General features: G+C 44.9%; 1 long non-coding RNA gene across 1 annotated transcript; it reads right to left on the bottom strand.

The window, feature by feature from the left end:
* Positions 1-9,598: 9,598 nt before the first annotated feature.
* Positions 9,599-12,405, bottom strand: LOC147262245 (uncharacterized). Its single transcript, XR_015112531.1, has 4 exons — positions 12,339-12,405; positions 11,379-11,635; positions 11,236-11,295; positions 9,599-10,103 (listed from the first exon to the last, which is right to left on the bottom strand). It is a non-coding gene; the product is annotated as an uncharacterized LOC147262245 (long non-coding RNA).
* Positions 12,406-15,445: the final 3,040 nt, after the last annotated feature.

Genomic DNA, 15,445 nt, shown 5'->3' with positions numbered 1-15,445 from the left:
AGTAGGTCTAATACTCGCCTTGAAGCTGTCAATCTGGCCTTGGACCAGCTGTTCACCTTGAACTGGATTTTCGTCGGTGACGGCTGCACACAGCTCTTCGCGTTTTTGACAGAGGCTCTGCAATAAGACCTTCAACTTCAGGAACCATGCCATGCTTCTTTTCAATTTCATCCAGGATGAGAAGTGGTTGATCAGTTTCCTGAATGGAGTGGCCTTTTCTTCCACTTTGATTCGACTTACTGTGATCTTTTTGATCTCAGGATCATCTAACACAAGCTCTGTGTGGCTCAATGGAGTATTGGGCCAACACTCTTCAGGTCCATGGAGAAACTCAGGTCCAGCCACCTACGTGGTGTTCTTCATGAATTGATCCATTCTTTGCCCTCTAGAGGCGCAGTCAGCTGGATTCATATCGGTACTGACATGTCTCCATTGCTCCACGTCAGAGTTCTTCAGGATGGCTGAAACTCTGTTTGCCACAAATGTGCGGAAACGTGTGGTCTTGTTCTGCAGATACCGGAGTACCACCGTACTGTCAGTCCAAAAAATTGATTCTGCTAGATCCAGTTGTAGCTCTCCTCTTAGCACAACATCCATCATACTGGCCACTGTAGCCGCAATCAATTCCATCCGTGGAATGGTAGGGGGCCTAAGAGGCGCTACTCTGGACTTGCCCATCATGAACGCACAGTGGGTCTCATTGTCCGCGTTGTGTAGGAGAAGGTAGCTGACAGACCCGTACGCATCCTCACTCGCGTCTGCAAAGTGATGTAATTGCGCAAATACGCAACTTCCAAAATCTTCGGGCTTGAGACATCTGGCTACTGAGAAGTGCTCCAAAGCAGGAAGACTAGCTAGCCAGTCAGTCCACCGCTTCTTCACATGCTCAGGTAAGTCGTCGTCCCATTCCATCTTCAATCTGCATAGTTCTTGCAGGATAGCTTTTGCCGGCAAGACTACAGGTGACAAAATGCCTAATGGATCGTAGACTGACCCAATGACTGACAGAAGTCCTCTCCTGGTGAATGGGCGATCTCGAATGGTGATCTTGAATTTGAACGTGTCTGACTCAACACACCAGTTGAGACCAAGAGCCCTCTCCAGAGGAAGTTCGTCATGATCCAGATCCAACGTTTTGATTTCTGTTGCCAATTCAGACTTGGGAATGAAGACAAGCACTTTCCATCGGTTGCTCACCCATTTGGTGGGACGGAAGCCTCCTTTGGCACAGATCTTCATGAGGTCCTGACACATGGATACCGCTGCCTCCTCTGTAGCGACAGACTTGAGACAGTCGTCTACGTAAAAGTTTTGTACAACGGTCTGAACCACTTCAGGTCTGAACTGCCCACTCTGATCTTCAGCACACCTCCTCAAAGCAAAGCTGGTGCAACTCGGTGAGGACGTGGCCCCAAATAGGTGCACTGTCATCTTGTGCTCCGTCAATGCCTGGTTGCAGTCACCATCTTTCCACCAGAGGAAACTGAGCAGGTCAGAATCTTCCTCAGACACCTTAACTTGGTGGAACATTGCTTCCACGTCCGCCATGATCGCAACAGGCTCTTGTCTGAATCGAATCACAACACCAATCAGACTGCTGGTTAAGTCCGGACCCTGAAGAAGTTGGTCATTCAGGGATGTGCCTTGATACGATGCTGCACAATCGAACACAACTCTTAGCTTCTGCTTAACAGGGTGGTATATGGCGTGGTGTGGTATATACCACACCTTCCCTTCCTTGTGCATCAGTTTGTCCTCTGAGAGTTGCACTGCGTACCCTTTCTTTATCAGGTCTTCCATAAAAACTGTATACTCCTGTCTGAAGTTGTCATTCCTCAGAAACTTACGCTTCAGGTTTTGTGTTCGCTGTTCAGCAATTGGCCGATTGTTTGGCTTGTGGACCAATCTGTTCTTGAGGGGTAGACATAAGGAGTAGTGACCATCTATCAGTGCAGCAGATTCCGTGACCATGTCCATGAACCGGTGGTCCTTTCTGGACGTCTCCACTTCTTCATGTTTTCCACTTTCCGGAAAATCCACCTTGAACTGTTGTAGCCACAGGTTCTCCAAAGTGCTGACTGATATGCGGTTTGCCGTTGTCCTCATTGGCCTTCCTTTCTCTGCAAAGCTGCAGGTTTCCCTCAAAGGCCCATTCACAGTCCAGCCTAGTTTGGTTCGCACGGCGTACGGCCCATCACCGACACTGCTCACCACCTCCCACGGCTCCATTGCTTTAGGTACATTTGCTCCTAAGAGCAATCCAATGTCAGCTTCAATATGAGGCAAGTGTATATCTTTAAGGTAGGTCCACCTTTCCAGGTCCTTCTGTTTTGGTATGTTTTCTTTTCCCACAAGTATAGACTTCTGTGCGAAGACATCTGGAAGATCGATGAACTCCTCACCGGACAAGCTGCTGACTTCCAGGCCTGACACCACGTAGGTACGAACAGGTTTCTCTTCGTTCATGGTTCTCAGCAGTATGTCGGTCTTTCTACCAGTGAGCTTCAACTCATCCATCAATGCTTCGGTACAGAACGTGGCTGAGCTTCCCTGGTCCAGGAAGGCATACGTCTGCACCACCGCACTTCCTTTCTTGGCTTTGACCTGGACAGGAATGATCGCCTGCGTACAGTCGTCTTCCCCGGCCCCAGTCAGCTCACCACCTTCGGATTCTGCAGCAATGAAGTCACTGAGGATGGTTTGTGTTTCGCAGCTCTTGGTGTCCTTTTCTGTTTCAGCAACGGTGTCTCTTTTCTTAATATGCAGCAACGTAGGATGCGTTAGTGAACACACCTGACAACTTACTTTTGCCTTGCAGGACTTACTCATGTGGCCTTGCCTTAAGCAGCCGAAGCAACATCCCTTGCTCTTCAGGAAGTCAATCTTTTCATTATGTGGCTTGCCCTTAAGCTGACTACAAGAGTCCAAGTTGTGCTCACCGTCACAGAAGAGACACGTCTTTGTTGCAGTTATCTCTGAATTTGTGATTTCCTTTGGCTTTGTGTTAGCCTCCTGTTTGTCCAACTGTTTAGCGCTTGTTGTGAATGACTTCTTGATTACGCCTTTCTTCTGTTTGTTGTTATTGTTTTGCTTAGCTGTAGGTGCTTTAGCGGTTGTGTTGTCTTTTATGTCTCCAAAGACTGGGTGCAGTGCAATCTTGGCTTGTTTATTAATAAACTCCACCAAATCTTTAAATTTGACTTGCTTCTCAGGTTGCTCTTGCACGCCAAATACAACACCTCTCCATCTTTCACGTAGCTTGTAAGGAAGCTTTGAAACAATGGCCTTCAAGCTCGCCACATTATCAAGCTCCTCCATGTAACTCACTTCAGACATGGTGTTGAGGCATGCTGTCAGGAAAAGTGAGAAAGAATTCAACGATTCAGCATCCTCAGGCTTGATTGGCGTCCAGTTTACCGCCTTGTTCATGTAGGCTATAGCAATTTTGTAATTGTTGCCGAAGTGCTCTTTCAGTAACCTCTTTGCTTTCTTGTAGCCTTCATCTGGCTTCATATGAAAACATCTCTTGATCAACTCTTTAAGTTGTCCACTTGTAAATTGCTCTAAAAAATAGAGATGGTCCTTAGGGCTTTCAGTGCGTGATTCTACGCCATGTTCAAATGCCCTTACAAATATGTTGTAATCAAGGGGGTCACCACTGAAAGTGGGAATGTCTAATGGTGGCAGAGTCATCATCTTTTGTTGCTTCACCATCAACTCTGTTATTGTATTCTGACGAGTCATAACACTGCAGAGTGTTTCAACTGCTTGGTCATCTGCTACAGGGTTTGCTGTAGGCTGCTGTGAGCCAGTATGCTGCTGTGCACCAGTGGACTGAATCTGCTGCGCAGCCATGGGCTGAGGCTGAAGGGGCATGAATTGACTGTGTGTATTTGTATTGTCAATGGCTGGATTTCGACTTACAGGCAGTTGAATATATCCAGACTCAATTGTCATTGAATGGCGTGATGCATGGCTCACATGTGAAGAGCGTTCGTTTTCATAATCCTTTAAAACTTTTATTTTTGCATCTGAAGCTGCAATAGCCGTTTGCAAATCTAATTGTTCTCTTTTTGCTTTTAAATCAGCTTCCTGGCGCTCAAGATCCTGCTTTTGTTGTAGACTGTTGCTTCTGCAAGCAATGTTGCTCTTTCCAGCTCTGCTTTAAGCTTAAGGCGAACAGAAGAAGTATTGGACACTCTGCTTCCAACTACAGTCTCGCGCCTTTTTACCCTTACTGCTCAATGCAACCGATATGGCTGATGCACCGTCTGAAGGGCGAATCTCGGCGTCATAGCGTCTAGCTTGTTCAGCGCGAGCCTCAGCTTCTTTAATCCACGTTTTCACATTTTTGATGAATCCGTACATACGGCTTGCATTCGGTTTAAACCACGACCTTTGGTCCTTCTCAAACTCTTCCTCATTTATTAATTGTTTTAGATGATCATTTATCTGACACAATTCTCCGAATGCATCTTTAAATTCCGACTGCAAATTCTGTTTGACCGTGTCCACGTTATCATCGAATTCCATCAGCGTTTCAATCCGGTTAACTTGGCTAGTTAGATGGCCTAGCTTAGCTTTCCTTGACTGAGTTAACCTGTGAAGCTTGTCTTCGACGGCTTTCTCGGTCATTGTCGGTTCTCGTTTTCCACTATTTAATTGTTCAGTAACTCCTTCCATAATGGCAAACTTCCGACAAGCAAAACAAGCTGCCGCTTACCAGAATGATCATCCACTTGTCTCGGCTAATCTTCCGGCCTTGATAAACGCCGTCCACGGTTTTCAAAGTTTCCACGAGTCCATTTTCCTTTACAATTCCTTTTCCACACAAAGCAGAAGGGTTTTCTGACTAAAGATGTAGGGTATTTTCGGAAAACCAAACTAAAATCTGAGAAAGTTGGAGCTCTGTGGCTGACGCGTGTTCCAGGATCCAAAAGAAAAAATCTTCCACCAATCTTCATGTTTTTTGTACTTTTATTATAAAACAAAAAGGATAACAAAAATGAATACAAACAAAATAAGCCTCCTAAAATTCCACAAATGTCAATTAAAAGCGAATGAGGCTCCACTGCAAGGCTGTACGACGACACGGTCAGAAAACCGTGAGGCTCCAACCTCCCTCTTCCCGTGTCAATCTAAGAGTGCCCCTCTGCACATCTCACGCAGCATTTTCAAGCGATTAAAGGCCCACTAAGTAACTTACTGAAATTATTCTAAGTCCACATTTTAACCTTGTACATATGTTTTTAACCTAAATTATGAATTATATCAATCATGAACTTACATAAACATCAAATATCTTATCAGTATGAAATTATAATTATGAAATAATAATATCAAATACACCTAATATGGGGCAAATCCAAAACTAGGCATATAACAGGCATCTGGCGCCTACAATGGGCATAGTAGGAGGAGGAGAAGTTGTCAGAATCTGCCTGCAGATCCATACTTTCGGTCTCCGCTGCTGCTCACCGATGGCGCAGCAGTGTGCCGAGAGATTGCCAGATTGGACCTGGTTGAATCAGTGGCACAAAGCTGAGCAAGCGGATTTTTGTGAACCGGCGTCGCAGCGTGTTGCGTCAACAATACCTCACAGGCAGGTTTCCACGGGGACGGCACAATTTCAGTAAGATCAATGTAGCCAGCTCCTTCACTAATTATTTTAGTACTCTTGAGTATTTCAAAATAAGAGCCTATAAATTAAATTAAATAATTATTTCTACTATTATTACATTCCTAATTCCTTTAAATGGGCCAATTGAATCCATATTTATGGTTACATATATTGTGCAATATGAACTGCCCCAGCACACGGGCTGGATGAAGTCCCCTCTTTGCCTGAACTCAATGACACAGGGGCCCTCTTGAATGGTACTGAGCGATACTCACACTTCTAGTTTTATGTAATCAGGACAGAAGAAGAGGCAATCATTTTTATTTTAGAAAATTTTAGATGTTATAGCTATCGATTTGATTGCTAGGCCTAAATAAACTCATCAGACTGAATAACTTACATTTTATTACTATGGTGAAGGGTTTCCCTACGCCTTCTGAAACGAGACTCCTCACTCGAGCTGAGCTGAAGTGAATTTACCTGCTACTTGCACATGTTTTTCTTTCTGGTGGAAGTTGTACATCACTGTGAAAAAGGTGTGTTTGCAGGGTTCCTGCAGGATCAACATATTAAATTTAAGAATCTGTAAGACAATACTGTTAGGTAGCAACTGGACAATTGTCACTGGTTTCACTATACAACAATAAATGGCAATATTATGGCGTCAGATAGCTTTCAAAATCACGAGAGCGCAAATACAAACTAAACGAGCACAGGATCAGGAATTGAGGGCATCAGAAACATAACATTGAGAGGTCAAAAATAATCTTGTGGCAATTAAAGTTTTGTCTCCAGTGTGTAAATTGTGGCCCTCCAGGCCCTCCTGGGCCTCCAGGACCCTTTGGTCTTGCTCATGCTCTTCATCCTCATCCCATTGCTCAGCATCAGTGATGCTCACTTCCTGCTCAGCTTCCTTCAGGACCTGCTCCGACTCATCACACTCTGCTTTCTTGTCCTGCTCCTCGTTCCTCCACCAGGCCTCAAGGACCTCCAGGAATGCCTTCATATCCTCAAGCTCAGCCTTCCACACAGTGTTCGTGGCCTGCTACTCGGCATACACTTCTCTGTTCTCTATCTTCAACTTGAACATCAAGTCCTCACACTCTTTTTTCCACACATCGGTGTACTGGACCCTCACAGGCTCGTTTGGCTTAGCCTCCACCATTGCTCTCCTCTTGGCCTCCCGGAGCTTTGCTTCCTTCTTCCTCCTTGGAGCCATCTTTCTCTGGGATCAGGAACGTTGCTCAAACACAAGGCTGAAAGTGGTCTTCTTAGTTGGATTATTGATCAGGCGCGAGCAAGCTTGAGATGTGTTAAATGACGACTTGTACTGTTGACATATACATCCTTCTCTGAATTGTGTCATCATAATGATTCAGAATATTCTTCTGACATCAATGAAGGAGACTATAAAGACTACAAAGACTATAAAGACAAGAAAATATGATCAAAGTGAGAGAGTCAGAGATGAAAGACAGAATTCCGTGATCAAAATGAAAGCTCTAAAATTGGAGTCAGAGGTGCTCTGTAAGATCACAGAACCTTCGACTGCTCAAGCTCCGGAAATTATGAAATGCAATTCAATAGAGAAACAACTAAACTACCAGAAGGACAAATGAGTAGTGTAGTTGATTGGCATTAGTGACGCCACTTCTGCCCAACACTGCTGTGTGCACACGCACACACACACGCACACACACACACACACACACACACACACACACACACTCCAGCCCCCCACAACCCTTAACAGATAAGCGGTATGGAAAATGGATGGATGGATAGATAGAAAAACTCTCTGAGTAAATTAGTAAAGACTGCCAGTTAAATAATTTAAGTGTAATTCACCTAGACTTCACCACAAGGCTAAGCAATGACACTAATAAGATGAAGGTTTTGGCCCAGACTCAGTCTTCATGAACCATGCAATTTAGGCTGGAGCAGATCCTGGCAGAACACTCTGCAGGAGAGTGTCTGAGTCTGCCAGGGCAAGGAGTCTTGAATCCCCTGCTAGATGGTGGAGTTTTGGTGATAGTGGGTGCCTGTGAGAGAATCAAGAGGAATGATGACAGAGAGTGCCACTTTTGAACAGCTGCTGATACCAATGATGACATACCATTCCAGCTGTTCAGCAAGGCTTTCCAGAAAGCCAGATCAGTCAAATGACCCTCACCTAAAATAATGGTGTCAAGAAAGAAATCCTAACTTGAAGGTACATTGAGTAGTCTGGAGATGAATGATCTGTCCTTAGGTAAAATGCAAAGTTGCCAAGAAATGGAATGAGGTTGCATTTTGTGACTGATTGTTGGAGAGGGAAGGAATTGGATCTTGTTAAGCAGGATCATAGCTCTTCTCAAAGGGTGTTAAAAATAAACAGCAAAATAAACAACTGCCAAATGTTAGGTGGACTGGTGGCAAAATGAAACTGGTTTTCCCATATTACTCCAAAAAAAATCCACTAAGATGCATGGATTGGCATGACTTTGAATGGGTCTTAAATCAGTTTTGCCAAGTCAGACTATGTAGCCAGCAATTTTGATTTAATAACATTATTGACAGAATTATATTGGAGAGAAAATGCACCATCTGGGATGAGTTGTTCACACTATGGCAGGTGCTGGTTTTGCTGGAAGAGCTTGGTTTGCATTCCAAGGTGCTTGATGAAAGCACTTAGGGTACACAAATTCAGATGAAGTTTGTGGTGGTAACTGCATACCGTCTCTGAGTACAATGGCGGTGTTGATAAGTATAGCCCTTTGTTAAAGTTATTGTAGATCTGGCAATTACTACTGAATAGCACGTCTTCTCAAGAATCTTTAATACTGTGCTGCCATACCATGAATCGATATTCAGGAGGGAACTTGATGAATTACCCACTGAGAGACAAAGTGAGCGTGAGATGCGGTGGTGACCATCAATGTGGAGAATGAGGAGTTACATGTCTAGACAGGACCAGTCCAGTCGTGTTAAAGTGGAAAACCAAGAAATGTTTTGTTGCCAGCAAAATGTTTATCTGACTCTGGAGATGGTAGGACAAAGGAAGCAAGGTTGATATCATTGCCTTGGAGGATTAGGAATTTGAGCGAAGCAGCAGCTCAACAGGAGCATCTAAGGAGGAAATCAATTGTTTACCAAAAGGGGCAACAGGAACTGAAGTGGCTAAAAGTTTTGGATGGGTTGCCGAGAGGTAGCTGGTGAAGAGAAGTGCAAAGCTATGCTTCTGTGCCAATCCAACATGCACCCTATGCCAGTCTTTCATGCATTTATGAGGTGATGAGGTGATATGTGGATTGAGCCCTCTTAGGAGTTCATCAGGGTCAGGAGTGGTGAGGGTGGACAAGAGGGGAAAGGAGATGATAGGTCACCTATCTCTGTAGTTAAGAGGCCAGTGGGGTTGGAGTGGGGGTTGAGACGGCTCTAAATCCTGTCCCTGCTGATTGTACAACTGCTATAAGTGTGTTAGCTGGTGCAGCAGCCCTATCAGATGGTGCTTCATGGTTTGGGGCCTCAGGCCAAACGTATTTAGGCATCCACAAGCATCCAGATGCTGATGGGCTATTTTTACATTAGTGGTGGTGTGGCTTGCCAAGTCATCCTTGTGAACGTGCATTTCCAGGTGACCACAATCCCCACCGCTGTACCATTGGTAGTGACAGGGTGGTAAATGGTCTACCCTTCTCTTGAATCTACTATGACCTCAGTTTTGAAATATTCAGGTTAAGTTTACAATGATTTTTGAAGCCTATGTTTCAGAGGAGTTTGGAGTATAGAGGGAATGCAAGAGTGGCCAACAGACAGCCTTGAGGCACTCCCTTGTGTGGCATTGCGAGGGAGGGGGGGTGAAGGTGAAGGAATGGATTAAGCTCTAGATTCCTTTTACGCTTGCACAACAACGCCACCTGGGGGAAATTTAGCTCCAGGAATTTAATGAGGGACGCAGGTCCGGATGCACTCAGACAGACGTGGATTTTTGTAGTGTAAAAATATTCTTTATTTTCTCTCAATTGTTTGGTAAAAGACAAAATCCATCAGCTGCATACTTTAACCACAGACTCACTAATAAAGTGAGTCCATACATAAGTGGTAGGCTCAAAGAAACAATCAAAACATAGCAACCAAATAAACCAATCAAAAATGAACTTGTTAAAACACAAGAAAGCAAATCAAATTATAATACACTCAAAAAAAAGGAACCGTGCAATAAACCAACCAAAACACGACTAAGGGAAATTAATCAGAGCCGCCCACTGTGATTGGAGCAGACCTGAGTCACGTGTGCAAGCATACAAGCATGAATGGGAGTTCTCAACATATAGCAGGTCGCTGAAGGGGATTAAAAATAAACATGAAGGTAAAACCAAGACTGTGGCGATTTCGTAGTCACGATCGGATGTGGATGACTACTGCTGTCTTCTCTGGCTGTCTCGAAGCACAGAGTCCCGATGAGTGGAGCACCACAGCGCACAGCCAGGCCAAGACGTGCCTGCGAAGCACGCACACATAAACAACAATTAAAGCTGCAAGCAGCGTTGTTAGGGCCTGAGCCCCTGCGCGGCCTACGGCCGCGTCCTTGACACCGGCCCGAATCCAACGGTGTAATCGGCAAATCCCTAGGCTTTGTAGTTTAGGACATACGAGCCTCAGTTCGCTGCACAGTGTGAGAGCAGAGCTGAGAGCCGGCCCTTTAAGAGCCCCTCCCTTCTCTGCTCGCTCTCTGCCATCTCTGTCAGAGCTGAGAGCAGAGCTGAGAGCAGAGCTGCCAGCTGGCTCATTAAGAACCCCTCCCCCGCTGCACTGTGTCTGATCTGTGCTGGAGTGGAGAGAGTGGAGGATTCAGAGAAATGTAGTGTGTAAAAGGTGAATAACTCGGCATACGTTGGTCAAAAGTCACACAAAATACCATATTTTTGTAGGGATTTTTGTCAGGAATACAGTGGTGTGTTTTTAAAAGCTGTGGAATGTATGGTGTAGATGTGAGAAGCATTTGTTTGAGAGTATGTACCCTGAGAGGACACGCTCTGCCCATAGACTTCCATTGTAAGGCGAAAAGTGTCTCCCCCACTTTGACGGCTCATAAAATCCAAACCGAGCGCGTAGTATATTAACCTTGAACAACTTTTAATCAGCACAGTTGGGAGAGTAATGTGTGAAAGTTTGGAAGCCCTGGCATTTACGGTTTAGGAGGAGATAGATTTTGTTCGGGGCGCAAAATTGTCCAAAATTAGACATTCGTGTCCAAATTGTGGACATCCTGTTACAGTTAGGTCAGGGGTGTGAGTGTATGATTTATCCGTCTTGATGAGACGAGTTCAATGGTGTTTGTCCCATGTCTGTAGGACATTCCTACAGGCTGTGGCGTGGTTTTTTGTGTATGTAGGTGGCGCTATTGAGTAGAGCGCCTCTTTTTTTTTAATTATCGAATTTTTCGCCGCACCCGATGTGCTTACCAAATTTGGTGAGTTTTCATGCATGTTTAGGGGGTCAAATTAACTTTTGAAGTGGCGAGTGTGACTTCGAAACATAATAGGGTCTTCGCCAGGGACTGGCTCAGGCCCTAATTAACATGCTGAATATTCATAATGGGAAACGGGGTAGCCTGGTTTCAGGCCACCTACCACACGGAGCATCAGCACAACCACCGACGGGGAGGAGGAGGAGCGGGCCGCAGTGAAACGCTGTTGAGGAAAACAGAAAAATACAAGACAGTGGTCAGCTGGCGAGCTGAGTTACAGCTGCTGATTATAGTAAACATACCTACAGAAAACAGCACGGAAAAGCGGCAGACAAGTCAGGTCCTACACAGCCGTGGCCAGCAGGCCAACACCAATTTTGGAAGAGGTTGATTGATCCGACACAGCAACCATGCTGACCGTCACACTGTTCAGGCCACACAAAACGCCACGCCACGCATGGACACCGGCCCAAAGGGAGATGAGAGAGCAACTCAACCAGGTAACATCTGAGCAGCTATAATACCTGCGGCTCCTCCCCGCAATCAGCACCACGGACCCACACCTGATGCAAATCAAGCCAGAAGGGGGGGGGGGGGGTGGACAGCAGACCACACTTGCTAAGTCTTAATGGTGAGGGGGTATGTGTTACAGGTCTCAGATTGAGACTCTGTATGCAGATAATGTTTCCTGTAAAACAGGATAATTAGACCATCGGTGAGACGCATCTGGTCTGTTCAGCTTCGCTGTGAAGACTCATTTATTTATGACAAATCATAATATCAAAATATCACAAAAAAATGTCACAATGTAACACGGTATACATCTTCTTTTCTTATAAAACAGCAAATCACAATCCCTTAAAATAAAAATAAAATCTATGGGCTGACCCATGTCCCTTTCACTTCACTTACTGTGAGGATAAAAATAAGCTATAAAAGTAAAAAAAACAGATTTTAGTTGTTACAGATGTGAACTCTTTCTTAGCAGTAAATACCATATTCAACACATTATGAATATATATATAACATATACATATATAACACATTATGTAACTGAGCTATGTTCAATGTACTGGAGCCCGGGACTACAATGTGGTTTACAATGGAACAATACAGCGGCGCCATCTTGTACTACTCGCGATCCACACTCACACACAGAGCTACATTTAGCCTCTTTATAACAGAAAACAGGACATCGTGGGACCAGACATAATGTCACATTCGGACATCCAACTAAAGTGTGGACAGTTTAAGGACACAACCAACCTGTAAAACAGGATAATTAAGACAATCGGTGAGATGCGTCTGCTCTTTTCAGCTTCTCCGTGAAGACTGAGGAAGTGAACCGGCGTTCACCGGGAGAAGCAGCCCGCGACACTGCCCCCTGCTGGCGGAATGACAAAACTCTCTCATTTTACATGGGACAGAAATAACATTAATAAATAATCAAAATAACTTAAAATGTGACTGACATTTAATGAGCATCACATATGCTTGTCCACTCCCACCACCTGGAGCTGACCTCTCTACCAGTCTCGAATCCCATCACATAGTATTGTAGTGGACTTGGGTTGAAGGGGTGGGTTGCCATGGCGACGAGTAATCAAAGACAATGCTTCGCACCTGTGGAGGCATGCAGAGACTCTGAACTGATCAGACACAGCTGGACTTGATTGCAGCAATGATGAACTGATATAGCAGAGCCGAGTAGGTCACACTTGGTTCTGGGAAGCGGAGCTGGCTGTGTACTGGGGAGTGAAGTGCCCGGCGAGCCTGACTTTTTATGCGCTCACGGCCGGGAGCGGGGTGGATGCCGATCGTAGCCACTTAGGGCTGCCAGCTGCGAAGATAGTCAGATAGGTGGAGCGGTTCCTGTGATAGGGTGGAGGTTAGTTAGGGACCGGGGATTAGGAGTGCTTCCCTGCTTCCCAGCTTTGGTGTGCAGGCGTCTGACACGTTGTCAGCCGCTCGGTGTTCCAGCGCTGGACTGACGTTCCCCACGGCCTCCCGCTGCAGACAGGCCGTCGGACCAGTACCTCAAGCCTAGACCCCGGGGGAGGGTCTCGAGTGCCAGTTAAGTGGTTGTTTTAAATATTCTATATTTAAATGTTTAGTGTTATATGTAGTCCTGTCAGTTATTGTATTTGTTTGCTTTGGTTTCCAGATGTGATTGCCAATTTTTAGTGTATTTTGAAAGCCCTCAACAGTGCGACTCAGTGTGGGAATTGGGGGGGGGGGCGCTGGTAGGAAGTTAGTTAATTGGCAAGAGGGGTAATACATGCCGGTTATCCCAGTTGTTTTGGCAAGAGCCCCATAATGGTGTGAAATCTGATTTACTGAGTAGAGGTGAAATCCAGTGTGTGACTTTTCTGATTGCATAAAGCCCAATGCGTTTGGTTTATTGCCTTTGATACTGCATGTCATTATGTCAATGTGTGCAGTGGAATAAACTCATGTGGGGTGGTTTGAAGTGTGTGTGACCCAGGGTGGCCGATTAACGGGGGTAGCTGGCTGGTTGTCTGAGGGGGTTTGAACTGTTGGGCCAGTGCCTACTCTGCCTGCATTGATTGTGCTGTTGTCTTAAATGAACTGTGTATAAATAATGTATTTTTTTCATACCTCGTTGTAAGTGGGTGTGTTTCTATACCGTTACTATTTATACCTAAAGAGAGGTTTATCACAGTATTTTCATCCATCCCCTGTCCTTGAGCTCATACAAGTCTGGAGCAAACTGAGGTGTTGAAAACTGAGTTGTTTGTCCTTGAATAGCAACCTCTCAGATGTTGAAATCCCTTCTCTCTAGTTGGGAAAGTGATGTGAGAATGTGGATGATAGTGTTGGCCAGCTTCTTAAAACATTTTCTGGCAAACAAAAGCGTGTCAATAGTGGAGTACCATTCACTGAAACTGGGCACCTTCTGTTGAATGTAGATAGAGGCAATAGTAGTCAGACTTAAGACTCACATCTTTAAAATATCATTGTCACAATCACTGGTATCCGCAAATTCCATAAAAATAGACATTTGATCTATGCATATGGTTTATTCATAATTTAAATTTGGTCAGCATTGTCAGTCAGACTGATAATGAAGCTATAGAGAGTAATGATTACATGGAACTCCAGTGGTTTCATCCCTAGACTTTGTAATAGGTTTAGGTGGTAAAGATGTCAGGTGAGCTGAGTTGATAGGGCAGTGTGTGGCAGGCACCACTCCAGTGTACTCCAATTGGTGGCAACACAGACATTTTACAGGATAGGAAAATTAAAATCATAATTTGTGACAGTAAAATCCATAGTACAAAAAGTTATTATTAAAAAGTACTAATACTGTCCCAATGATAAAATCATTATTCACGTTGTCAGTAATGACATCTGACTACGCCAGTCGGAGGTCACAAAAATTAATATTGAGTCGTATGTACATTCGCAAAGAAAATGTTGGATACCGTAGTGTTCTCTGGACCCTGCCTAATCGGACCAGTGAAGATATGTTTAGCCGCATGTTGTTGTTCAACCCCTGGCTGTCGGGGTGGTGCCCAGCAAACCAAGTGGGCTTCATAGATAATTGGAAAACTTTCTGAGAGAGACCTGGTCTGATTAGGAGAGATGGCATTCATCCCACGTTGGATGGAGCTGCTCTCATTTCTAGAATTATGGCACTGTTTATAAGAGAACCAAAACCCTGACAACCCAGAGTTCAGACCAGGAAGCAGAGCTGCCGTCCTACACACTTCTCTGTGCATCCATTCAGGCAGTTACTGGAGTGCAGGCCGGTGTAACAGCAGGGTAAAAGGGGGTTAGGGAGGGATCCATGTAACCAGATGTGTCCCCCAGCAGCCTAAGCCTGTATCAGCATGGGTATAAAATGGTTCAGCGCTACCTGAACCAGCCCTAACTGAAAGCTCTGTTATAGAGGAAGGTCTTAAACCTAGACTTAAATGTAGTATGTGTGTCTGCCTCTCTGACCCATGGAGAGAGCTGGTTCCACAGTCAAGGAACCCGGTAACTGAAGGCTCTACCTCCCAGTCTGTTTTTTTTAAACATACTGGGAGTCACTAACGGACCTGGGGCCTCATGTATCAACGCTGTTTATGCACGAAAAACTCAATCAGCACTCACGTTCAGGTGTATCAATGCGAAAAGTTCATCAATTCTTGCACTGTTTCATGCCAACTCCGGAGGTGCCGAAGAAGTTGGTGGAAAGCCAATTCTTGCATTGACTGCACTTTGGTCCGTTGATGACACTGTGTAGCGATGTTTTGTAACTGACATTTAACAATTGCACATACATCGAGCACAAAAAAGCCATGAACACAACACAAACACCTGTTGCCATTACTTAACCCTCACATACTGTTCAAATCCCTTACCTT

Source organism: Aulostomus chinensis, chromosome 4, assembly GCF_037954235.1.
Source record: "Aulostomus chinensis isolate RoL2024-O1b breed Wild chromosome 4, RoL_Achi_v1.0, whole genome shotgun sequence".
Taxonomy (NCBI): Eukaryota; Metazoa; Chordata; class Actinopteri; order Syngnathiformes; family Aulostomidae; genus Aulostomus; species Aulostomus chinensis.
The sequence above is the reverse complement of the archived record's forward strand: the minus strand, read 5'-3'. Positions and strand labels throughout refer to the sequence as shown.